This window comes from Hylobates moloch, unplaced genomic scaffold, assembly GCF_009828535.3.
Source record: "Hylobates moloch isolate HMO894 unplaced genomic scaffold, HMol_V3 SCAFFOLD_10, whole genome shotgun sequence".
In the NCBI taxonomy this organism is placed as follows: Eukaryota; Metazoa; Chordata; class Mammalia; order Primates; family Hylobatidae; genus Hylobates; species Hylobates moloch.
In genome coordinates, this window is record NW_026652285.1 from 17233064 (window position 1) to 17257709 (window position 24646).

A 24646-nucleotide genomic window follows, 5' to 3' on the forward strand; every position below is an offset into this window, starting at 1 on the left:
TGTGTGTGTGTGTGTGTGTGTGTGTGTGTGTGTGTGTGTGTGTGTGTTGGGTAGCAATGTCCACAGCACACTTGCTTTAAGTGGGCATTTTCTTTCTTTTTTTTTTGAGACCGAGTCTTGCTCTGTCGCCCAGGCTGGAGTGCAGTGGCGCGATCTCGGCTCACTGCGAGCTCCGCCTCCCGGGTTCACGCCATGTCCTGCCTCAGCCTCCCCGAGTAGTTGGGACTACAGGGGCCTGCCACCACACCTGGCTCATTTTTTGTATTTTTAGTAGAGACGGGGTTTCACCGTGTTAGCCAGGATGGTCTCGATCTCCTGACCTCGTGATCCGCCCACCTCGGCCTCCCAAAGTGCTGGGATTACAGGCGTGAGCCACCGCGCCCGGCCTAAATGGGCATTTTCAACGAAACGTGTTTGGACCAGGTTTATCTTAATGTTGATTAGCAAAGAGCTACAGTACCAGAAGGGATGAATTTTTTTTTTTTTTGGCAACACTTTGATAAATATTAATTAAAATGGTTCAGAGTTTATGTAATATGGGTTCAGTTTCCCACGATTGTTGTAACTGGGGTCCACTTTTGAAGACAGAATTGATACACTGGAGCTGTCTTACAGTTTTGGCTAGATTAGTGATTTTTTTCTTTGCATTGATTTATTAGATCTCTAAACAATTAGTAGCAATTTGGGATGAAAGCAAGTATTATAAAAAATAGGGATAATGGGATAGGAAACCATTTCAGCTGTGGAAAGTAATAGGGATTAGGAAGCTTACTTTACCTTTTTTAAAAATAAGATTTCAAGTACCTTAGAATAGACATGTTACTAAAAAGTAGATTCACAGTAATCTGTGTCAAGTTTTGGGTTTTTACTTTATTACTCACTTGTCCTTTAAGGCTCCATGAGTTGTATTTAAATTGGGAGGGAAAGGGGATCCCCCAGATGTTGACTTAGTTAACTTGGTACTGAGAGTGAACTGTTAAAAATCAGTGATTGAAGCCTTTACAGTTAGCTAGTATATAAAACAAAGTTAGCTAGCATATAAAACAAAGTGCGCTTTGATGTCTAAGGTATAGGAAGCTGGGGAAGTGACCAAAAAAACCAATTGGAAGGCGGGGTGCAATGGCTTGCTCCTGTAATCCCAGCATTTTCGGAGGCTCAGGTGGGTGGATCACTTGAGGTCAGAAGTTAAAGACCAACATGGTGAAAACCCCATCTCTACCAAAACATAAAAAAATTAGCTGGGCGTGGTGATGCACTCCTGTAGTCCCAGCTGCTTGGGAGGCTGAGGTGGGAGAATTGCTGGAACCCGGGAGGCGGAGGTTGCAGTGAGCCAAGGTTGTACCACTGCACTCCAGCCTGGGTGACAGAGTGAGACCCTGTCTCAAAAAAAAAAACAAAAACAAAAAAACAAAAAAAAAAAACAGTTGGAGGCTGTACAATTTCAACTTGCTTCTGTCAAAAAAACAAGTTGCCCTTCTATTTGATATCTAGGTGGTTTTTAAGTTCTCTACCCATGGGTGAGCAGTTAAGTACAGCTTTATAAAGTTATACTTCACTCACTTTTTTATATTACTATTTTTTAATTTTTATGTTTTATAGAAAATAGGGTCTGGCTCTGTTGCCCAGGTTGGTCTCAATCTCCTGGCCTCAAGCAGCCCTCCCAGAGGCCTCCCAAAGTGTTGGGATTAAGGTGTGAGCCACTGCACCCCTCCACGCCCGATATTTCTATTTTCTTGACTGATTTGTGTGATCACTATTTTGCATGGTGCAATAGTTAGGGGTTCCTGAAAGAATTTTCCCAGGAGACAGAAGACTATATATAGAACTAATCATAAATGTATTTGCACTGATGTTCAAATATCATTTAAGGGGCATGGAAATCCTGGAATTTGGTCATCTGCAAGGAAACAATTATAGAAAGCCATAATCTCTTAGGTTGAGGGGGCATAGTGCTGGTTGAGGTTAAAGCAATTGATTTAATTTTCTTTAGCAGTCTGTTTTTATCCATCCTGCTTATTTCATTTCTCTCTTTCTTTTTTTTTTTGAGATGGAGTCTCGCTCTGTCACCCAGGCTGGAGTGCAGTGGCACAATCTCTGCTCACTGCAGCCTCTGCCTCCCAGGTTCAAGCAATTCTCCTGCCTCAGCCTCCTGAGTAGCTGGGACTACAGACATGCACCACCACGCCTGGCTAATTTTTGTATTTTCGGTAGAGACAGGGTTTCACCATGTTGGCCAGGGTGGTCTCGAACTGACCTCAGGTGATCCACCTGCCTCGGCCTCCCACAGTGCTGGGATTACAGGCGTGAGCCACCATGCCCGGCCCATCCTGCTTATTTCTGTGAGTCACGGGTTGGAATGTGTTAAGAAAAAGGCCTCTATGTTCTCTCTAAAGGGAGACTCGAGACTAATCCCCTGTTCACATCAGAAGTATAAAATGATCCCCTTGAGAAGGTGAAAGAAAAATATTGGGCCCTTGGCATTGCTTGATTCTCAGAATAATCAGCTTGAGTGTTGTAAGGTTTGAATTGGGAAAAGCTTACTCTAGGTGAGAAAATATTAGAGGCAAAGGAGACTCTGAGAATGCTCACTCAATTGTCAGAGACTTATTTAGAACAATGGATGCATTCATATGGAGATGTGGGTGATGGTAGTTTTTAGCTTTTCAGCTTTTCCAGTCAGGTGTCAGAGACAATATTTTGTGTGTTTAAGCACAATCCCCTCCCCCAGGGTTTGACTCTTGGAAGCTGAATCTTTTGAGGCAGTTGGTTTGCTATGAGTCTGAATCCTGAAAGTAGAGGACTTGGTGGAGTCTATAATCTGTTTACCAGTCAGATGAGGATGTAGAATTTATTGTTGGTGAGTTACTGAACTCTTCCTAAAGAATGGTTGCTAGGCAAATTTTATCTCAATCAGTTTAACCCTTAGTAGTTTACAGTCTGCTCTCAGTGAAGGCCAGAGCTGTCTTTCTAATGATACTGTCCTTTAAGAATCCTTGTTGGATATGCACGTATGTTGTTCAGTGGCTCAAAGTAAAGGACTAGAATGATGTATGGATCTCTCTTCATCCAGGACAATTTAGCTTTTGGTAATTTGGGCTGGTGTTATTAATTTCTCTCCTAGATCAAATGGTTGGTGGGGTTGCTTTCCAACGTTAAGACACCACCGTGTTTGATTATTTTGGTTTTGTAACTAATAGGGCAATGAGTAATGCATTCATTTTGGAAACAGGCCAGTGGTAACACGGCTCTTGGGCCTGCTGGACATGTGGAAAAATAGGACAGAGTAAACAATTGAGGGCATAAATAATGAATCTTCCAACTGAGCCCTGGGAGAGTGAGGGAGATTATCCTCAGAGCTGTTCAGTCTGGCAGTAAAAGGGAAAGAGTCCACTGAATTAATTACCCAGACTGTATTTGATACTGCAGGAGTTACGAGATTGTTAAAACCATTCAAAACAAAGGTACCTTTCCGATACAAACTTTTAATCTATCTTTTTGTTTGTTTTAAGCCAGACATGTGAATTATTCATTTATTTTTTAGAATCCAGGCCTTTGTATCTTCTTTAAACTTTGTTCTATATGTTAGCATTCTGTGAACACTTGATGGTCCTTTTGTTTAGTCAGATCTTAGAAGTTTACTTCATTAGAGATTTCATGATCTGTAAATATATAAAACGTCTCACAAAAGGTTAAGAACAAGAGTTTGGGCCAGATGCGGTGGCTCGTGCCTGTAATCCCAACACTTCAGGAGGCTGAGGTGGACGGATCACTGGAGACCAGGAGTTCAAGACCAGCCTGACCAACATGGTGAAACCTCATCTCTACTAAAAATATGAAAATTAGCTGAGCGTGGTGGCGCAGGCCTGTAATTCCAGTTACTCAGGAGGCTGAGGCAGGAGAATTGCTTGAACCCAGGAGGTGGGGGTTGCAGTGAGCTGAGATCGTTGGACTGCACTCCAGCCTGGGTGACAGAGTGAGACTCCACATAAAAGCAAAACAAACAAAACAAAAAACCACACACAAAAAAACAAGCGTTTCTTCAGCCCAAGAATCATTTCCAGTATTAAGATAAATATTTGCCATGCGCGGTGGCTCACGCCTGTAATCTCAGCACTTTGGGAAGCTGAGGCAGGCGGATCACCTGAGTTCGGGAGTTCGACACCAGCTTGACCAACATGGAGAAACCTCATCTCTATTAAAAATATAAAATTAGCTGGATGTGGTGGTGCATGCCTATAATCCCAGCTACTTGGGAAGCCCAGGCAGGAGAATCGCTTGAACCCAGGAGGTGGAGGTTGCAGTGAGTCGAGATAGTGCCGTTGCACTCCAGCCTAGGCAACAAGAATGAAATTCCATCTAAAAGAAAAAAAAAGATAAATACTCTTACTTTTGGATAGTTTTTATCCAGTGAATTAAATGAACATTGGTCTCAGCATTTCTCTGAAGTAGGGAAAACTAATGCCCTGTGATTATCTTTTTTTTTTTTTGAGATGGAGTCTTGCTCTCTTGCCCAGGCTGGAGTACAGTGGCGCGATCTCGGCTCACTGCAAGCTCCGCCTCCTGGGATCACGCCATTCTCCTACCTCAGCCTCCCGAGTAGCTGGGACTACAGGCGCCTGCCACCACATACGGCTAATTTTTTTTGTATTTTTAGTACAGACGGGGTTTCACCGCGTTAGCCAGGATGGTCTCGATCTCCTGACCTCGTGATCCGCCCGCCTAGGCCTCCCAAAGTGCTGGGATTACAGGCGTGAGCCACCACGCCCGGCTACCCTGTGAGTATCTAAATAACTTAAGTGATTTGGTAGTGAAGCCAGACCGAGAGCCAAGGTCTCTGAATTCTTCCTTTCTCTGAATTTCTAATATAGCTTATTATTTTCTCCAAGAAATTGCAGGAACCCTATTTGAAATGATTTGAAGTTTTCCTATCTCTACCCTGAGAGGCTTTTTTTATCTTTCTGGTTGTGAAGGGAATCCAAACACCAGTATGCTATTATTAATCAAAAGAAGAACGCTCAAGATGAGGTATTGGAGAAAGAAAAAATAAAGTTGGTAAGAAAAGACCAACTTGAAGGTGATTTTATTTTGTTTTGTTTTGAGACAGGGTGCCATCCCAATTATATTGCCCAGGCTGGCCTTGAACTCCCGGACTCAAGCAGTACCCCTGATCCAGCCTCCGAAATAGCTGGGACTACAGGTGTGCACCGTGGTGCCCGACTTCCAAATTGAAGTTTTATTGTATTTGGTGCTGGTGGATCCCAGGAAGGAAATACTGGGCTGGTTAAATTAAATTCAGTCGTGGACTGAGTTTGTTACATTGCAGCCTAACTGAAAAGAGCAGAGGGCATCTTTACCAAGATATGGGCAAGACTCTGGTTAAGAGTTCATTCCTTAGATTCCCAGAGACCAAAAAGTGGAAAAAACAAAAGTTCATTCCTGATCTTTGAAAAGTCTGTTATTGATTATACACACAAAAGGGCAAGCAGGCAAAGTATAGACAGGTGAAATCAATCCAAAGATATTCTCAAGGACACTTTTTTTTTTTTTAAGATAGAGTTTCACTCTTGTTGCCTAGGTTGGAGTGCAATGGCACGATCTTGGCTCACCGCAATGTCCACCTCCCAGGTTCAAGCGATTCTCCTGTCTCAGCCTCCCAAGTAGCTGGGATTATATGCGTGTGCCACCACATGCACTATGTGCCCAGCTACTTTTGTATTTTTAGTAGAGATGGGGTTTCTCCATGTTGGTCAGGCTGGTCTTGAACTCCCGACCTCAGGTGATCCGCCCGCCTCCACCTCCCAAAGTGCTGGGATTACAGGCGTGAGCCACTGTGCCCTGCCTCAAGGGCACATTTTTAGGCAATAGCTTTAACTTCCTCTGATTTTTAACTGAGATTTTCTAGGCATACAGACTACTGAAAAATTTGTTTTTTTCTTTGGTCATTCAACTAAGCAGCAGGCAAGATAGCCAAGAACTTGTATTACACTTAGTTTTGTTTTGAGACAGAGATCCCACTTTTTTGTGTTTCTCTTTCTTTTTTTTTGAGACAGGTTCTCACTGTGTCATCCAGGTTGGAATATAGTGTGATCACAGCTCATTGCAGTCTCTACCCCTCGGCCATGGCCTCCCAAAATGCTGGGATTACAGGTGTTAGCCACCATGCCTGGCCCACCTCAGCCTCTTGAGTAGGTGGGACCACAGGTTTGCGTCATCATGCCTGGCTAATTTTTTCATTTTTTGTAGAGACGAGGTCTCCCTATGTTGTCCAGGTTGGTCCCAAACTCCTGGGCTCCAACAATCCTCCCACCTTGGCCTCCCCAGTGCTGGGATTAGAACCATGAGCTATCGTGCTCAGATTACACTTAGTTTCTTTCTTTTTTTTTTTTTTCCTGAGACGGAGTCTCGCTCTGTCGCCCAGGCTGGAGTGCAGTGGCGCGATCTCGGCTCACTGCAAGCTCTGCCAGTGGGGTTCACACCATTCCCCTGCCTCAGCCTACCGAGTAGCTGGGACTACAGGCGCCCGCCACCACGCCTGGCTAATTTTGTTTTTGTATTTTTAGTAGAGACGGGGTTTCACTGTGTTAGCCAGGATGGTCTTGGTATCCTGACCTCGTGATCCACCCGCCTTGGCCTCCCAGAGTGCTCGATTATAGGCGTGAGCCACCACGCCCGGCCTGCACTTAGTTTCTTAATCATCAAAAGTAGTATATAGCTCAGTACTGGACCTAGAAAAATTCAGCTTAATGTAGTATCCTTGGGACAGTTTGTTTTATTTAATACTAAATATAAAATCTGTATTAGAGGCTGGGCATGGTGGCTCATGCCTGTAATCCCAGCACTTTGGGAGGCCGAGGTGGGTGGATCACAAGGTCAAGAGATCGAGACCATCCTGGCCAACATAGTGAAACCCCATCTCTACTAAAAAATACAAAAATTAGCTGGGCGTGGTGGCGCGTGCCTGTAGTCTCAGCTACTCGGGAGGCTGAGGCAGGAGAATCGCTTGACCCTGAGAGGTGGAGGTTGCGGTGAGCCGAGATCGCGCCACTGCACTCTAGCCTGGCAACAGAGCGAGACTGTGCCTGAAAAAAAAAAAATTTGTATTAGCATTCTCCAGAGAAACAGAACCAGTAGGGTAAATATAAGAGGGGATTAGGACTTGGCTCATTGAGTTATGGAGGCTGAGAAGTTCCATAATATGCTGTCTGCAAGCCCGAGAACCAGGAAACCTGGTGGTGTCATTCAGTCTGAGGCCAAAGGCCTAAGAACTAGGAGCTCTGATTGCCAAGGGTAGGAGAAGATAGATGTCCTGGTTCCCAAAGAGACCTGACCTTTGTTACTTAATCACACTGAGGTGCTATGGAGAATTAAAATCTTTCAAGTAAGTCCTACGTAAACTAGCTTTTGATACTGAAATGTCGTTTTTGTTTGTTTTTTGTTTTTTTTTTGAGACGTAGTCTTGCTCTGTCACCCAGGCTGGAGTGCAGTGGCACGATCTCGGCTTACTGCATCCTCCACCTCCCAGGTTCAAGCAGTTCTCTGCCTCAGCCTCCCAAGTAGCTGGGATTACAGGCACCTGCTACCACACCCAGCTAATTTTTTTGTATTTTTTTTAGTAGAGACGGGGTTTCACCATCTTGGCGAGGCTGGTCTTGAACTCCTGACCTCTTGATCCACCCGCCTCGGCCTCCCAAAGTGCTGGGATTATAGGCGTGAGCCACCGCACCTGGCCGAAATGTCTTCTTTGTTGGTGTCTTCTGACCCCATAGTATATGTAAATTATTCATCATATGTGGGTGAGCTGTTGGTAGCTAAGCCAAAGAAACAAACTGCAGCCAGACGCAGTGGCTCACGCCTGTAATCCCAACACTGGGAGACTGAGGCAGGAGGATTGCTTGAGCCCAGGAGTTCGAGACCAGCCCAGGCAAGATGGTGAGACCCTGTCTCTCTGTAAAAAAAATTAGGTGGGTGTGGTGATGTGTGCCTGTACTCCCAGCTACTTGGGAGGCTGAGATGGAAAGATCCCTTGAGCCCAGGAGTTCGAGGCTGCATTGAGCTGCTATCATGCCACTGCACTCCAGCCAGGGTGAGAGAGCAAGACCGTGTCTCTAAAAAGAAAAAAGAAGAACCTGGGTATGGTGGCTCATGCCTGTAATCTCAGCACTTTGGGAGGCCAAGGTGGGCAGATGACTTGATGTCAGGCATTCGAGACCAGCCTGGCCAACCTGGTGAAACACTGTCTCTACTAAAATTCAAAAATTAGCCGGGCGTGGTGGCATGCACCTGTAATCCCAGTTACTCAGGAGGCTAAGGCAGGAGAATTGCTTGAACTTGGGGGGTGGAGGTTGCAGTGAGCCAAGATTGCACCACTGTACTCCAGCCTGGGCGACAGAGTGGGACTCTCTCTCTCAAAAAAAAAAAGAAAAAGCAAAGAAACAAACCTCTCCTCTTACCACAGCAAAGTGTTCTAACACTGGGCAATACTTGCTAATAATCAGAGCTGTTGGCTGAAATGAAGTCCATTTAGAATAGTCAGTGTGTGATGAAAGTAGTACTGTCATCACTTTTTTGTTGTTTTTGCAGTTGTATAATTTTATTTGATGACCAGTGGTTAGTTCTTATCCACATTGAGTGTCTGTAGATTTTGAAAGTGGTAACAGGTACATAAGTAACCAAAGTATAGAGCTTGTTTTAGTGAATCTTTATTACATTTTCTGGACAACCACACAGGGATACACTGTGTGAGACATTCCTTATTCCTTTGGCCCAGACAGCTTTGTTGAGCCTGCTATCAGTGTGTGCATCTGGGGTCCTCATCTCCCTCATGGCAAATTTCCAGATCTCTTTGAGTGCCTGAGGGGCTTGCTTCTTAGAAGCTCACTCCATGAATGCACTTGTGAATCTCAATAGTGTATTCTTGGGTTACCACCTGGTTGATGGCAGAACAGCCTTTCTTCTTACCACCCTTTGCAGGAGCCATTCTGCTGGGCCCAAATTGGAAAGCAGTCATCACTTTAAAGCTGGGGGTTTCTGGCCGGGTGCAGTGGCTCATGCCTATAATCCCAGAACTTTGGGAGGCCGAGGCAGGTGGATCACTTGAGGTCAGGAGTTTGAGACCAGCCAGGCCAACATGGTGAAACCTTATCTCTACTAAAAATACAAAAATTAGCAGGGTGTGGTGGCAGACACTTGTAATCCCAGCTACTCGGGAGGCTGAAGCAGGAGAATTGCTTGAACCTGGGAGGCAGAGGTTGCAGTGAGCCGAGATTGCCCTATTGCCGATCACACCGTTGCACCTGGGCCACAGAGTAAGACTCCGTCTCAAAAAAAAAAAAAAAAAAAAAAAAAAAGCTGGGGGTTTCTTTAAGTGCTGTTTGCTGGGAAGATATTACCTGAACAATCACTTTTTTTTCTTTTTCTTTTTTTTGCATTCAGCAAAGTGTTTTTGAGGATCAGTTGCTGAACGGAATAAAAATCAGATTTTATGCCACTTGCAGAATTGAGATGATTTAGACAACATTTGTGTTGCTTCAAAGGAGAAGCATAAGCATTATTAGTCATAACTTAAGATTTACTTCCTTCCAAAAGCTAAGCACTTCTACCACTGGCATTTTATTTATCTTCATTCTTACTATGTAAAGGATAGGACTTAATCTACTTTAAAAGGAAAGATGTATCAAGACTGTGAGAAGTTGAAGACAGCTCATCCTAAATTAGGATGGAAAAGTCCCATTTACTGGGTTCCTGTATGGACCCTCTGCATTACCCAGCTATTCAGCTGGGAATGGTTTTACTAGAATAATAATAATAATAATAGTAGTAGTAAAGTGCTCCCAAAGTGCTGGGATTACAGGCGTGAGCCACCACGCCCAGCCTGTTTTACTATTATGAAGACATTAATTTTGTAGCTGTTAAGGTACTGGTTTGGCTGTTGCTTATCTTAGTCTCCCAGAACTTTTTTTTTCTTTTTTCTTTTGGTTTTTTTTTTTTTTGAGACAGAGTCTCGCTGTCACCCAGGCTGAAGTGCAGTGGCACGATCTCAGCTCACTGCAGGCTCTGCCCCCCGGGGTTCACGCCATTCTCCTGCCTCAGCCTCCCGAGTAACTGGGACTACAGGTGCCCGCCACCTCACCCAGCTAATTTTTTTTGTATTTTTAGTAGAGACGGGGTTTCATTGTGTTAGCCAGGATGGTCTCGATCTCCTGACCTCGTGATCCACCCGCCTCGGCCTCCCAAAGTGCTGGGATTACAGGCGTGAGCCACCGCACCCAGCCTTTTTTTTTTTTTTTCTTTGAGACGGTGTCTCGCTCTGTCGTCCAAGCTGGAGTGCAGTGGCGCGATCTCAGCTCACTGCAACCTCCGCCTCCCAGGTTCAAGCAATTCTCCTGCCTCAGCCTCCTGAGTAGCTGGGATTACAGGCGCCCACCACCACGCCCAGCTAATTTTTATATTTTTAGTAGAGACGGGGTTTCACCATGTTGGTCAGGCTGGTCTCGAACCCCTGACCTCGTGATCCACCTGCCTTGGCCTCCCAAAGTGCTAGGATTACAGGCGTGAGCCACCATGCTTGGCCAACTTTTTTTTTTTTTTTTTTTTTTCAACAAAATGTGGAACTAGTAGCTTAATGAAGAATCCACATCTTAGTTTTAACTTGTCTTGCCGGGTATTACTGTGCGTTCACTAAAGTGCTTTACAAAATATTTTAATATTTGGGCTATATTTAGTGAGGTATGGTGCAGTTGGAGAGTGATACTCTGTTAGAACTTTTCTCCAGAGAGACAAAAAGAACCTTTCATTTTAAGAAAAGTCCTTTGACTATTTCCATAGTCTCTGGCAAAATTAAGTTGGAAAAGGCAGCTTTTTCAGCCAGATATATTTTTATTTTTGCCTCTTCTCCAAGCTGAACAAGTGTCCCAACTGAAATGTGTCATTCTTATCAGTGATAGTATATTTTGGGAGAAATTGTTCCTTAGTGCGCCTAGAAGTAAGAAGCTTATGCCACTTCAGCCTGCACATCAATTTTAATAGCTCTCTAAAATTGTTTATACCAACTCCCTCCACCTCACATCTGTCCACATCTGCTCATCTTTCAGTTCCTCACAACTAGTTAAGAAAGTATAATAGGCCGGACGCGGTGGCTCACACCTGTTATCCCAGCACTTTGGGAGGCCAAGGTGCGCAGATCACCTGAGATCGGGAGTTCGAGACCAGCCTGACCAACATGGAGAAACCCCGTGTATGAAAAATACAAAATTAGCCAGGTGTGGTGGCTCATGTCTGTAATCCCAGCTACTTGGGAAGCTGAGGCGGGAGAACTGCTTGATCACAGGAGGCGGAGGTTGCCGTGAGCCGAGATTGCGCCATGGCACTCCAGCATGGGCAACAAGAGTGAAACTCCGTCTCAAAAAAAAAGTATCATTGCTCAACCAGAGAAATGCCAGTCTTTATCAAAGTCATAGTTGCATACAACAGCAGTCTTTGGTATGTGTGGAAGTTTGCATTACTTTGTTTTATTATTGTTTAAAGAGCCTTTCTTGCCAGGTGTGGTAACTCACACCTATAATCCCAGAACTTTGGGAGGCCAAGGCAGGAGGACCTCCTGAGCCTAGGAGTTCAAGACCAGCCTGGGCAACAACCGAGATCTTGTTTCTACAAAAAATAAAATAATTACCAGAGTGTGGTGGCAATCACCTGTAGTCTCAGCTTACTCAGGAGATTGAGGCAGGAGGATCACTTGAGCCTATGAGTTTGAGGCTGCAGTGAGCTATAGTGGTGCAACTGCACTGAAGCCTGGGTGACAGAGCGAGCCCTGTCTCTTAAAAAAAGAAAGTTTTGGCCGGGCGCGGTGGCTCACGCCTGTAATCCCAGCATTTTGGGAGGCCGAGGCGGGCGGATTACGAGGTCAGGAGATTGAGACCATCCTGGCTAATATGGAAACCCCATCTCTACTAAAAATACAAAAAATTAGCTGGGCATGCTGGCGGGCGCCTGTAGTCCCAGCTACTTGGGAGGCTGAGGCAGGATAATCGCTTGAACCCGGGAGGTGAAGATTGCAGCCGAGATTGCACCACTGCACTCCAGCCTGGGCAACAGAGCCATACTCCATATCAAAAAAAAAGTTTTTCCATCCTGGCTAACATGGTGAAACCCCCTCTCTACTAAAAATAAAAGAAATCGGCCGGGCCCAGTGGCTCACGCCTGTAATCCCAGCACTTTGGTAGGCCGAGGTGGGCGGATCACGAGGTCAGGAGATTGAGACCATCCTGGCAAACACTGTGAAACCCCGTCTCTACTAAAAATACAAAAAAAAAAAATTAGCCGGGCGTGGTGGCAGGCGCCTGTAGTCCCAGCTACTTGGGGGGCTGAGGCAGGAGAATCGCTTGAACCCAGGAGGCAGAGGTTGCAGTGAGCCGAGATCGGGCCACTGCACTCCAGCTTGGGCAACAGAGCGAGACTCGGTCTCAAAAAAAAAAAAAAAAAGTTTTTCTGTGTTACAAAAACAAGAGGCCAGTCGTGGTGGCTCACGCCTGTAATCCCAGCACTTTGGGAGGCTGAGGTGGGTGGATCATGAGGTCAAGAGATCGACACTATCCTGGTCAACATGGTGAAACCCCATCTTTACTAAAAATACAACAATTAGCTGGGCATGGTGGTATGCGCCTGTAGTCCCAGCTACTTCGGAGGCTGAGGCAGGAGAATCGCTTGAACCCGGGAGGCGGAGGTTGCAGTGAGCCAATATCGTGCCACTGCCCTCCAGCCTGGCAACAGAGTGAGACTCCATCTCAAAAAACAAAACAAAACAAAAACAGGATTCCAGTCTTGAAAACAAGTTGATAAATTGCTTTTTATTAAAGGTGCAAGTGGCCTAGTGCGGTGGCTCACACCTGTAATCCCAGCACTTTGGGAGGCCGAGGCAGGTGGATCACGAGGTCAGGAGATCGAGACTATCCTGGCTAACACGGTGAAACCCTGTCTCTACTAAAAATACAAAAAATTAGCCGGTCGTAGTGGCGCTACTCAGGAGGCTGAGGCAGGAGAATAGCGTGAACCGTGGAGGTGGAGCTTGCAGTGAGCCGAGATCGCACCACTGCACTCCAGTCTGGGCAACAGAGCAAGACTCTGTTTCAAAAAAAAAAAAAAAAGGTGTAAGTGCCTAAGTATTAAACTTCACATGAGAAAACAAAAACTGTATTAGTTATGGTTAAGTGCTTTTTAAAAAATTACCTAATTAAAAGCTGTGCTGCTGTCTTGCACTGAAACTAACAGGTAAACCATGGAGAAACTGTAGTTTCTTATCGAGGATTGCTCTATGCTGTTTAAAATTACTATCCTATCCAGTACTTTCTATTTCCTTACACTGCTTTATTTAATTTATTATTATTATTATTTTTGAGACAGGGTCTTATTCTGGTTGCCCGGGCTGGAGTGCAGTGGCATGATCTTGGCTCACTGCAGCCTCAACCTCCTGGGCTTAGGTGATTCTCTCACCTCAGCCTTCCAAGTAGGTGAGATTGTAGGTGCACGCCATCACACCCAGCTAATTGTTTGTATTTTTAGTAGGTTTTGCTCTTGCCAGGCTGGTCTCAAACTCCTGCAGTCTGCTCACCTCAGCCTCCCAGAGTGTTGAGATTACCAGTGTGAACCACCACGCCTGACCTGTTTATTTTTCATATTTTTTCATAGCGTTTATCACTCTTTTTGTATGGCTGGGGACAGGGTCTCACTGTCACCCAGGCTGGAGTGCAATGGTATAATCATGGCTCCTTGCAGCCTCAACCCCTGGGGCTCAAGTGATCCTCCCATCTCAGCCTCCTGTGGAGCTGGGACCAAAGGTGCACACTACCACACCTGGCTAATTTTTTTTTGTTGTTGTTGTTTTTGTAGAGATGGGGTCCCCCTATGTTGTCCAGGCTGGTCTTGCTCTTGGGCTCAAGCAGTCCTCCTGCCTCAGCTTCCTAAATTTCTGGGATTACAGGCATGAGCTGTGATGGCTGGCCAGTTTCTAGTTTCTTTATATGTGAAAATGGGGCTAATGATACATACCCAAACTATCTCAAAGGACATCTTGAGAAGATGGAGAGAGAATCACATGAAAAAGCACTTTGAAAATTGTAAAACTCCCTACAAATGTAAGATATTGTTAATGACCTTACAAAAACCACCTTTTTAAAATGATTTGGAATCATAGACTCTAAAAGTTGATTCTAGTGGTCATCTAGTCCAAATTCTTAGCTACTGAAAAAAACCCTTTTCCATAATTCCTGATGAGTGATAATTGCTTTTGCTTCAGTATTTATTGCTGTTGAACAAGATCAAATTGTTCTTTATGTTCACTTAAAATTGCCCTTCTTCAAAAACTTTATTAACTTATTTTTTATCTCTGGAGCTCAGAGACAGATCTGCTTCCTCCTTTATATGATAGCCCTTTTATGACATCCTCATTTAAGATTTTCATCATCTCACCTCAAAATCGCAATAGCCAGCCAGGTGCTGTGGCTCACGTCTGTAATCCCAGCACTTTAGGAAGCCGAGGTGGGCAGATCAGTTGAGGCCAGGAGTTCAAGACCAGCCAACAACAAAACCCCATCTCTACTAAAAATACAAAAATTAGCTGGGTGTGGTGACTCATGCCTGTAATCCTAGCTACTTGGGAGACTGAGGCTAGAGAATCGCTGAAGCCCAGGACGCGAAGGTTGCAGTGAGCTGAGATCGCACCATTGTACTCTAGCCTGGGTGACAGAGTGAGACCCTTGTCTCAAAAAAAAAAAAAAGGCAATAGCCACTTATCTGGCTTCTACCATTTCCCGTTTTTCTTTCATACTTCCAGAAGATTTATTCTAAATAGACATCTGATAATGTTACTTGCCTTAAAACCTATCCTTATTTCCCCATGGTTTTCACAGAAGTCTGACATTAGCAAATAATAGTTAATAACTGCCATCAAGCACAGGCAGTGTACTAACTACTTCACAAATACCATCTCATTTAATCCTCACAATTATTCTGAAAGGTGTTGGGTCCACTTTCTTTTCTTTTTTTTTTTTTGAGACGGAGTCTCACTCTGTCGCCCAGGCTGGAGTGCAGTGGCGCAATCTCGGCTCACTGCAAGCTCCGCCTCCCGGGTTCACGCCATTCTCCTGCCTCAGCCTCTCCGAGTAGCTGGGACTACAGGCACCCGCCACCACGCCCGGCTAATTTTTTGTATTTTTAGTAGAGACGGGGTTTCACCCTGGTCTCGATCTCCTGACCTCGTGATCCGCCCGCCTCGGCCTCCCAAAGTGCTGGGATTACAAGCGTGAGCCACCGCGCCCGGCCTATTAGGAGCAGTCTTAATGGCTTTTTACATTCTGAGATCATACCCTTGAGTTCACTGTTGCTTATCATAGGAGAATAGACTGATATATAACTAAATGTCATTCATAGCAATATATGCTAATTTTAAGATTATAGTAATTGGCAAGGTACAGTCTGGTTTTCTGATTGCGTTTTAAATTCTAAGTGCAAAAGAAAACTTGGTTTGGACACTTTAAAAATCAGTAGGACATTGGCTGTAATCCAATGCCTGTAATCCCAGCATTTTGGGGGGACAAGGTGGATTGCCTAAACCCAGGAGTTTGAGACCAGCCTGGGAAACATGGTGAAACTCCTTCTCTACAAAAAATATTTTAAAAATTAGCTGGATGTGGTGGCACATGTCTGTAGTCCCAGATGCCCAGGAGGCTGTGGTGGGAAAATCACCTGAGCCCGGAAGTCGAGGCTGCAGTGATTGCATCACTGTGCTCCAGCCCGGGCAACAGAGTGAGATGCTGTCTCAAAAACAAAAGAAGTCTGGGTGCGGTGGCTTACACCTGTAATCTCAGCACTTTGGGAGGCCGAAGCGGGCGGATCACTTGAGGTCAGGAGTTCGAGACCAGTCTGCCCAACACGGCGAAACCCTGTCTATACTAAAAATACAAAAGTTAACCGGGCATGGTGGCATGTGCCTGTAATCCCATCTACTCAGCAGGCTGAGGTGGGAGAATCACTTGAAGCAGAGGTTGCCGTGATCTGAGATCCCATCACTGTACTCCAGGCTAGGTAACAGAGCAAGACTCTGTCTCAAAAAGAAAAGAAAATCAATAGGACACTGAGGACACATTTCTTTTGCTGTATAGGAATTTTAGGGTTTTTTTTGTTTTTTTTTTAAAACAGAGTCTCACTCTATTGCCCAGGCTGGAGTGCAGTGGTGTGATCTTGATTCACTGCAATCTCGGCCTCCCTGGTTCACGTGATTCTCCTGCCTCAGCCTCCCGAGTAGCTGGGATTACAGGCGCATGCCACCACAGCTGGCTAATTTTTGTATTTTTAGTAGAGATGGGGTTTCACCATGTTGGCCAGGCTGGTCTCAAACTCCTGATCTCAAGTGATCCGCCCACCTCAGCCTCCTGAAGTGCTGGGATTACAGGCATGAGCCACTATGCCCAGCTAGTATGTTATTTTAATAGAAAGTTACATATCTTTGGAAGTAACCCTTATAAGATGGATAAAGAGGGATAGAAACAAGGGACATAGTTTGCCTTTCTTGAAGAAGACTCGTATGTCCCCTTCTGCTTTCTTCAAACTTTCCTGTCAGTATTGTTCTTTGATGGTTACCCTGAAAAGTGGACTTACAAGCAAAATATTTTTAAAATTTTAATTTTATTTGGATTTTTTGTTATTTCTTAAAATGTTGTGGGTATAAGCAAAATCTTATCTCTTTAAAATGCAGAAGACAGGCCGGGCACTGTGGCTCATGCCTGTAATCCCAGCACTTTTGGAGGCTGAGGCGGGCAGATCATTTGAGGTCAGGAGTTTGAGACCAACCTGGCCTACATGTTGAAACCCCGTCTCTACTAAAAATACAAAAATTACCCGGGTGTGGTGGCACGTGTTTGTAGTCCCAGCTACTTGGGAGGCTTGAGACAGGAGAATTGCTTGAACCCGGGAGATGGAAGTTGCAGTGAGCCAGATCGCACTACTGCACTCCAGCCTGGGTGACAGAGCAAGACTCTGTCTCAAAAAAAAAAAAAAAAAGCAAAAGACAAGTTGATTCCAGCTGGCACTGTTATTAGATTTGCAGGTGACTTGCTGCTGTTTTCATTTTGGATGTTGCCTGCCTTCATATCCTTTGTTGTTGTGTACTCTTTCTAAGGGTATATCAGTTTCCTTGGATATCTTCGTGGGCTTCGCTGCATAAAAATTTGGTTGAGCCAGGAGCTGTAGCTTACGCCTGTAATCCCAACACTTTGGGAGGCTGAGGCAGGCAGATCACCTGAGTTTGGGAGTTTGAGGCCAGCCTGACCAACATGGAGAAACCCTGTCTCTACTAAAAATGCAAAAAATTTAGCCAGGCGTGGTGGCGCATGGCTGTAATCCTAGCTACTTTGGAGGCTGAGGCAGGAGAATCGCTTGAACCCGGGAGGTGGAGGTTGCTTGCAGTGAGCCCATATCGCACCATTGCACCCCCGTCTGGGCAACAAGAGCGAAACTCTGTCTCAAAAAAAAAAATTGGTTGAATATGACAGAATATGACAATGCATTTTAAGAGCCTATTTTTTGTTAATGTTTGTTTAAAGTAGGGGAATAAGTTGATGGCTGCTAGCCGAAGGGTCCTTACACACTTGTTCTACCTCTAGAACTTCCCAGGCCCCACTAACAAGGAAAGAAGAGGAAAGGGGGAGTATATAAACATCATCCTTGTACTACAAAGCTTTTCATTGGTTGTTACTGAAAACCATTCTGCTATAGAATAGCCAAGTCCCTGCTGGCCAGCTGCTGTTGGTGTGAAAGTGGAGAAGCTAGCTATAGTGGGTACTTTTCAGGAAGTTGGAGACAAAGTTTATGATGTCATTTGAAACTTTCTGGATGATGTGAGGAAAGAATGTCAAAATGGTTACAATCTGGAAGATATAACAAGGCTTTCTTTTAAAATATAAGAGAGTTTGCATGACACTTGAAGAGGTTCTGGATGTGTGTTTAGAAGGAAGGGCCTTGAAAAACTCTTATTAAAATGTGAACATGGGGTAGGCATGGTGGCTCACAACTGCAATCCCAGCACTTTGGGAAGTCAAGACAGGAGGATTGCTTGAGCCCAAGAGTTCAAGACCAGCCTGGGCAACATAGTGAGACCCTGTCTCTACAAAAAACTTTAAAATTAGCCAGATGTGGTGGTGTATGCTTGCACATACAGTCCCAACTGTTGGGTGGGGGTGTGGGGGTTCGGGAAGACTGAGGTGGGAGCAATTGAGCCCAGGAGGTCGAAGCTGCAATTGTGGTCATACTACTGCACTGAATGAAGCCTGGACAACAGAGTGAGACCCTATCTTAAAAAAAAAAAGGCCGGGCGTGGTGGCTCACACTTGTAATCCCAGCACTTTGGGAGGCCGAGGTGGGCGGATCACGAGGTCAGGAGATCGAGACCACGGTGAAACCCCGTCTCTACTAAAAATACAAAAAAATTAGCCGGGCGTGGTGGCGGGCGCCTGTAGTCCCAGCTACTCGGAGAGGCTGAGGCAGGAGAATGGCGTGAACCCGGGAGGCGTAGCTTGCAGTGAGCCGAGATTGCGCCACTGCACTCCAGCCTGGGCGACAGAGCGAGACTCCATCTCAAAAAAAAAAAAAGATAAAAAAATGAAAAGTGAACATGGCAGTTAAAGAGATGGTAGTGAATGTCAGGTATGAAGAAGGGAGGATCATTAATAGCTCCTCCTTCAAGATAGACATTTCCTTTTCTGTTTGTTTCTTCTTTCTTTTCTTTTTTCTTTTTCTTTTTTTTTTGAAACAGGGCCTCGCTCTGTCACCCAGGCTGGAGTGAAATGATGTGATGTTGGCTCACTGCAACTTCCACCTCCTGGATTCAAGCAGGTCTCATTCCTTGGCCTCCCGAGTAACTGGGATTACAGGCACATGCCACCACACCTAATTTTTGTATTTTTTATAGAGATGGGGTTTCACCATGTTGCCCAGGGTGGTATTGAACTCCTGACCTCAGGTGATCCACCCACCTCACCCTCCCAAAGTGCTAGGATTACAGATGTGAGCCACTGCGCCCAACTTGTTTGTTTCTTCTTTCTCGAGACAGGGTCTCGCTCTGTCGCCCAGGCTGGAGTGCAGTGCACGATCACAGCTCACTGAAGCCTCAAACTCTTGGGTTTAAGCGATTCTCCCACCTTAACTCCCAAGTAGCTGGGACTGCAGGCACACACCACCACAACTGGCTAAGTTTTTTTTTTTTTTGAGACAGTCTTGCTCTGTCACCCAGGCGGGATTGCAGTGGCGCGATCTCGGCTCACTGCAAGCTCCACCTCCCGGGTTCACACCCTTTTCCTGCCTCAGCCTCCTGAGTAGCTAGGACTACAGGCGCCCGCCATCACGCCCAGCTAATTTTTTTGTATTTTTAGTAGAGACGGGGTTTCGCTCTGTTAGCCAGGATGGTCTCGATCTCCTGACCTCGTGACCCGCCTGCCTTGGCCTCCCAAAGTGCTGGGATTACAGGCGTGAGCCACTGCGCCTGGCCTACACCTGGCTAATTTTTTTTAGACATGGTCTCACTTTGCTATCCAGGGTGGTCTCAAATTCCTCAGCATGGCCAGGCATGGGTGGGTCACACCTTTAATCCCAGCACTTTGGGAGGCAAAGGCAGGCAGATCACCTGAGGTCAGGAGTTCGAGACTAGCCTAGCCAACATGGTGAAACCCAGTCTCTACTAAAAATACAAAAATTAACTGGGCGTGGTGACACGTGCCTGTAATCCCAGCTGCTCAGGAGACTGAGACAGGAGAATCACTTGAACCCAGAAAGTGGAGGTTGTAGTGAGCCGAGATCGCACGCCAGCCTAGGCAAAGATTGCACTCCAGCCTAGACTCTGTCTCAAAAAAAAAAAAAAAAAAAAAATTCCTGGGCTCAAGTGATCCTCCTGACTCAGTCTCCCAAAGAGCTGGGATTGCAGTCATAAGCCACTGCACCTGGCTCAGGATAGGTGGTTTTTTTTTTTTTTTTTTTTTTTTTTTGCTTTCCAATGGCGAAATTATTCTGTATCTTTAGAATAAGGGAGTCCATGAATGCTCACAGTGGAAGCATTCCCAGAATAGAGTGGAAGTAGGGAGATAATTTGAAGTATAGGCACTGGAGAAAATGTTATTCAAAAAACTGTTGAGAAGAAATTGGAAGTTGATGAGGCAGAAAGATACAAGTAACCTATTCCAAGTGGCAAGAACCCCAGTGGCACACTCACCAATTTAGAGATGTCTTCTCCATTAAGATAATGAGAATAGTTGCTAACAGACCACTCTCACCTCTTTTTGATCTCCAACCCCACCCTTTCTAGACTTCAACCTTGTATTTTTTAAAATAAAAAAATTTGTCCAGGCACAGTGGCTCACACCTGTAATCCCAGCTTTTGGGAGGCCGAGGCGGGCAGATCACGACGTCAGGAGATCGAGACCATCCTGGCTAACACAGTGAAACCCCATCTCTACTAAAAATGCAAAAAAAATTTAGCTGGGCGTGGTGATGGGCACCTGTAGTCCCAGCTACTCAGGAGGCTCAGGCAGGAGAATGGCATGAACCTGCGAGGCGGAGCTTGCAGTGAGCCAGGATCTCACCACTGCACTCCAGCCTGGGCAACAGAGCGAGACTCCATCTCTTAAAAAAAAAAAAAAAAAATTGAAACAATTTGAAATATATAGAACAGTTGTAAGTATGCTAGAAATAATTTTTTTTTCTTTCAATCATTTGAGAGTGTTGCTGACCTGATGTTCCGTCATCCCTGAATACTTTAGTATTTCCTATAAACAAGGGGCATTCTCCAACTTTACCACAATACAACTGTCAAAATCAACTGACACATTACTTCCATATAATTATCAGATCCTCTTCAAATGTTGCTTATTATTATACCAGTTATATGCTTTATAGCACAAAGGATCCAGGTGAGAATCACACATTGCATTTATTTTTCATGTTGTCTTAGTCTTCTTCAGTCTGGAACAGTTTCTTCAGGCCTTCTTTGATGTTCACAACCTTGATGCTATTAAGTTATTTTGTAGAAGTCCCTCAATTTGGACTTGTCTGGTGGTTCCTCCTGTTTAATTTAGGTAACATATCTTCAACAGGAATATCACAGGAGTGATGCTGTGTTCTTCACTGCATGATTTCAAAAGGTACAGATTTTTGATTTGTATCATTACTGATAATGTTTGATCACTTGATTAAGGTGGTGTTTGCTAGGCTTTTCCAAAGTAAAGTTGCTCATTTTCCCTTTGTAATTAGTATTTTTAGGAGACAGGGCTTAGAAACTATACAAATATTCCATTCCTTTTCAGCCTTTCAATGTATTAGTTTGTTTACATTAGTATGAACTAATGATTTCTTGTTTTATTCAATGAAATATCATCTTTTATTATTTATTTTGATGCTCAGATTATTCCCGATTTGGCCAGTAAATCAAGAAAAAAATTATATGTTTAATCATAAAGATGCCCAAATAATCTGCCATTCTTTTATTTCCATAGGTTGACAGATAGATACTCCCCAAACTAACACCTTACAGGCAATGGTAGAAAAGAAAAATTCACAACTATTGTATTCTGGTAACATGCCTGCTTTACCCAGTGTACCCACTCACTGTCTTCTCTAATTTCTACTGTGTAAACTTCTCTCTCTGGAGTTTCCCTCACCAACTAAGCATCTTGTGGCTTCTTTGTCATTTGATATTTCACTGTTATTCTTTGAGCACTTCCTTTCCTGCACAATAAGATATATTAGACTCATCTAGTACTTTCTCTGTCTCATTCAATTCTCCAAGGAGCCTTGGTTCCTTTCAATGGAAAATGCAGTATTTAGAAACCAAGAGTAGGCCCTGTTGGGCTCATTGCAATTGGGTGGGAGCGATCACTGCATCCAATACTCTTCTCATTCTGTTTGGGTAGCTTCCATTTCTAATTCAATTGAAGTGACTTAATAGAACTGGGTAAAAGTTGATAAGGACACTGAGTTGGTAAGGGAGGTCCCAAAGAGAGAAGAAATTAAAGAGGACAGTGGGCCAGGCATGGCGGCTCACGCCTATAAGCCCAGGAATTTGGGGGGCCGAGGCAGGTGGATCACGAGTTCAGGAGTTCAAGACCAGCCTGGCTAAGATGGCGAAACCCCACGTGTACTAAGAATACAAAAAATAAGCCGTGCGTGGTGGTGGGTGCCTGTAATCCCAGCTACTCGCGAGGCTGAGACAGAGAGTTGCTTGAACCTGGGAGGTAGAGGTTGTGCAGTGAGCTGAGATCTCGCCACTGCACACTCCAGCCTGGGCAACAGAGTGAGACTCCATCTCAAAAAAAAAAGGACACAGAATGAAGAAGATGTGTACCAGTAATAGAAGAATTTTGAACTTTTGTTTTCTACCACTATCCATAAGATTACTTGTCTGGGGGTGTTAGCTTTTTTTTTTTTTTTGAGGTATCTTTGAGATAAAAGAAAGGCAAGGCTGGGTGCTATGGCTTATATCTGTAAGCCCAGTACTTTGGGAGGCCAAGGCAGGCAGGCAGATAGATCACCTGAAATCAGGAGTTCAAGCCCAGCCTGGCTAACATGGTGAAACCCCATCTCTACTAAACTAAAAATACAAAAATCAGGCGGGCGTGGTGGCGGGCATCTGTAATCCCAGCTACTCTGGAGGCTGAGGCAGGAGAATCGTTTGAACCTGGGAGGCAGAGGTTGTAGTAAGCTGATATTGCATCACTGCACTCCAGCCTGGATGACAGAGTGAGACTCCGACTCAAAAAACAAAAGTAAATTAATTTTACAAGGGAGGGCAAATTACAATTATTTGGGCATCTTTAGAGTTACATGTATATTTATTGGATTTTTCCCTCCCGATTAACTCAATGCTAAAATAACGTTGACTTAAATGACCTTGTTTGGTGGGACTTAATATGTGGTATAAGATGCATATTTGACAGGTTAGAAGCAGTTACACACTTTGATAAATAACAATACTGAGGTCAGACGCGGTGGCTCATGCCTGTAATCCCAGCACTTCGGGAGGCTGAGGCAGGCAGATTGCCTGAGTTCATGAGTTCCAGACCAGCCTGGGCAACATGGCAAAAACCCATCTCTATAAAAAACAAAAAAATAAGCCACGTGCAATGATGTGCACCCATAATCCCAGCTACTCGGGAAGCTGAGGCAAGAAGATCCGTTAAGCCTAGAAGTTGAGGTTGCAGTGAGCTATGATTGCACCACCATACTCCAGCCTGGATGACAGAGTGAGACCCTGTCTCAAAAACAAACAAACAAAAAAGCAATTCTGAATGACTATTGAATTTCTCAGGGCCACAGAAGGGAGCCAAATAATTCTGCTGATCATTGAGTGAGTTGTGGTACTTAAACACTTTAGAGGTTTAAAGGACTGCTTTAGGCTGGGTGCGGTGGCTCACGCCTGTAATCCCAGCACTTTGGGAGGCCAAGGTGGGCGGATCATCTGAGGTTGGGAGTTTGAAGCTAGCCTGACCAACATGGAGAAACCCTGTCTCTACGAAAAATTCAAAATTAGCTGGGTGTGGTGGCACAGTCCTGTAATCCTAGCCACTCGGGAGGCTGAGGCAGGAGAATCGCTTGAACCCAGGAGGCGGAGGTTGCGGTGAGCCAAGATCGTGCCATCGCACTCCAGCCTGGGCAACAAGAGCGAAACTCCGTCTCAAAAAAAAAAAAGACTACTTTATTAGTTTTTATTTGTTTTGCAGAGAGTTCCTGAAATGAGGAACTTCCTTAAGTGAATTTCAGAATGTTTTTTTTATCTGTGTGTTTACTCTAGCTATGAAAGTATTATTCTAACAGGGACTGTATATCTGTTTTTCCTTCCTGTAGATTGACCCAGCATTCCAAATTTCATTAGCTAGTTGTGGTCGGCCAGGTGTGGAAGGGGGTGCTCCACCTCTTCCTTTAAGCTCTCAATTCTTGGGCCCTTTTAAGGCTTAGCAGTCTCTTGAGCTTTCAGAGACCCTTTAGCTTCAGAAACCTGCTAATTCCTTGGACATGTGGAGCGTGAACCATAAATCTTCAAGTTATAGTGAGTCTCAGTGACAAGCAATGTAAGTGCTTTGATTTTCACTAAGGCTATATAGAAGCCTTTGACAAAGGTTATTACATATCAGGATTCCTCATGGTCCATACTCAGGCTAGGGGAGGAGAAGGAAGGGCCTAAAGGGAATAGAATGCATTAATGTATCAAACTTGTCTTTCTGTATTACCTTATAATCTGCCTTGGCAAGATTGGCAAACTAGCCCTAGATAACAGAAGAGAAGATAAGATACAGTGGGGGCTGGGCATGGTGGCTCACGCCTGTAATCCCAGCACTTTGGGAGGCCGAGGAGGGCGGATCACGAGGTCAGGAGATCAGGACCATCCTGGCTAACATGGTGAAACCCCGTCTCTACTAAAAATACAAAAAATTAGCTGGGCATGGTGGCGGGTGCCTGTAGTCCCAGCTACTCGGGAGGCTGAAGCAGGAGAATGGCGTGAACCCCGGAGGCGGAGCTTGCAGTGAGCCGAGATTGCGCCACGGCTCTCCGGCCCGGGCGACAGAGCGAGACTCCGTCTCAATAAATAAATAAATAAATAAATAAATAAATAAATAAA

The 24646-nt window shown here is 44.8% G+C and overlaps 1 protein-coding gene across 3 annotated transcripts in view; it reads left to right on the forward strand.

Annotated features, from left to right (window-relative positions):
• The window catches only part of FAM222B (family with sequence similarity 222 member B), a 57616-nt gene that overhangs the window by 1596 nt on the left and 31374 nt on the right, over nt 1-24646 (forward strand). Inside the window, exon 1 of one of the 3 annotated variants that reach the window (XM_058445753.1) lies at nt 4502-4775. The exons of 1 other annotated variant lie outside the window; for it this stretch is intronic. The gene's annotated coding sequence lies outside the window, so the exon portion shown is untranslated. Of the gene's footprint in view, nt 1-4501; nt 4776-20041; nt 21177-24646 lie in introns of those variants that run through there. One more of the 3 variants, XM_058445752.1, reaches the window with a different exon arrangement.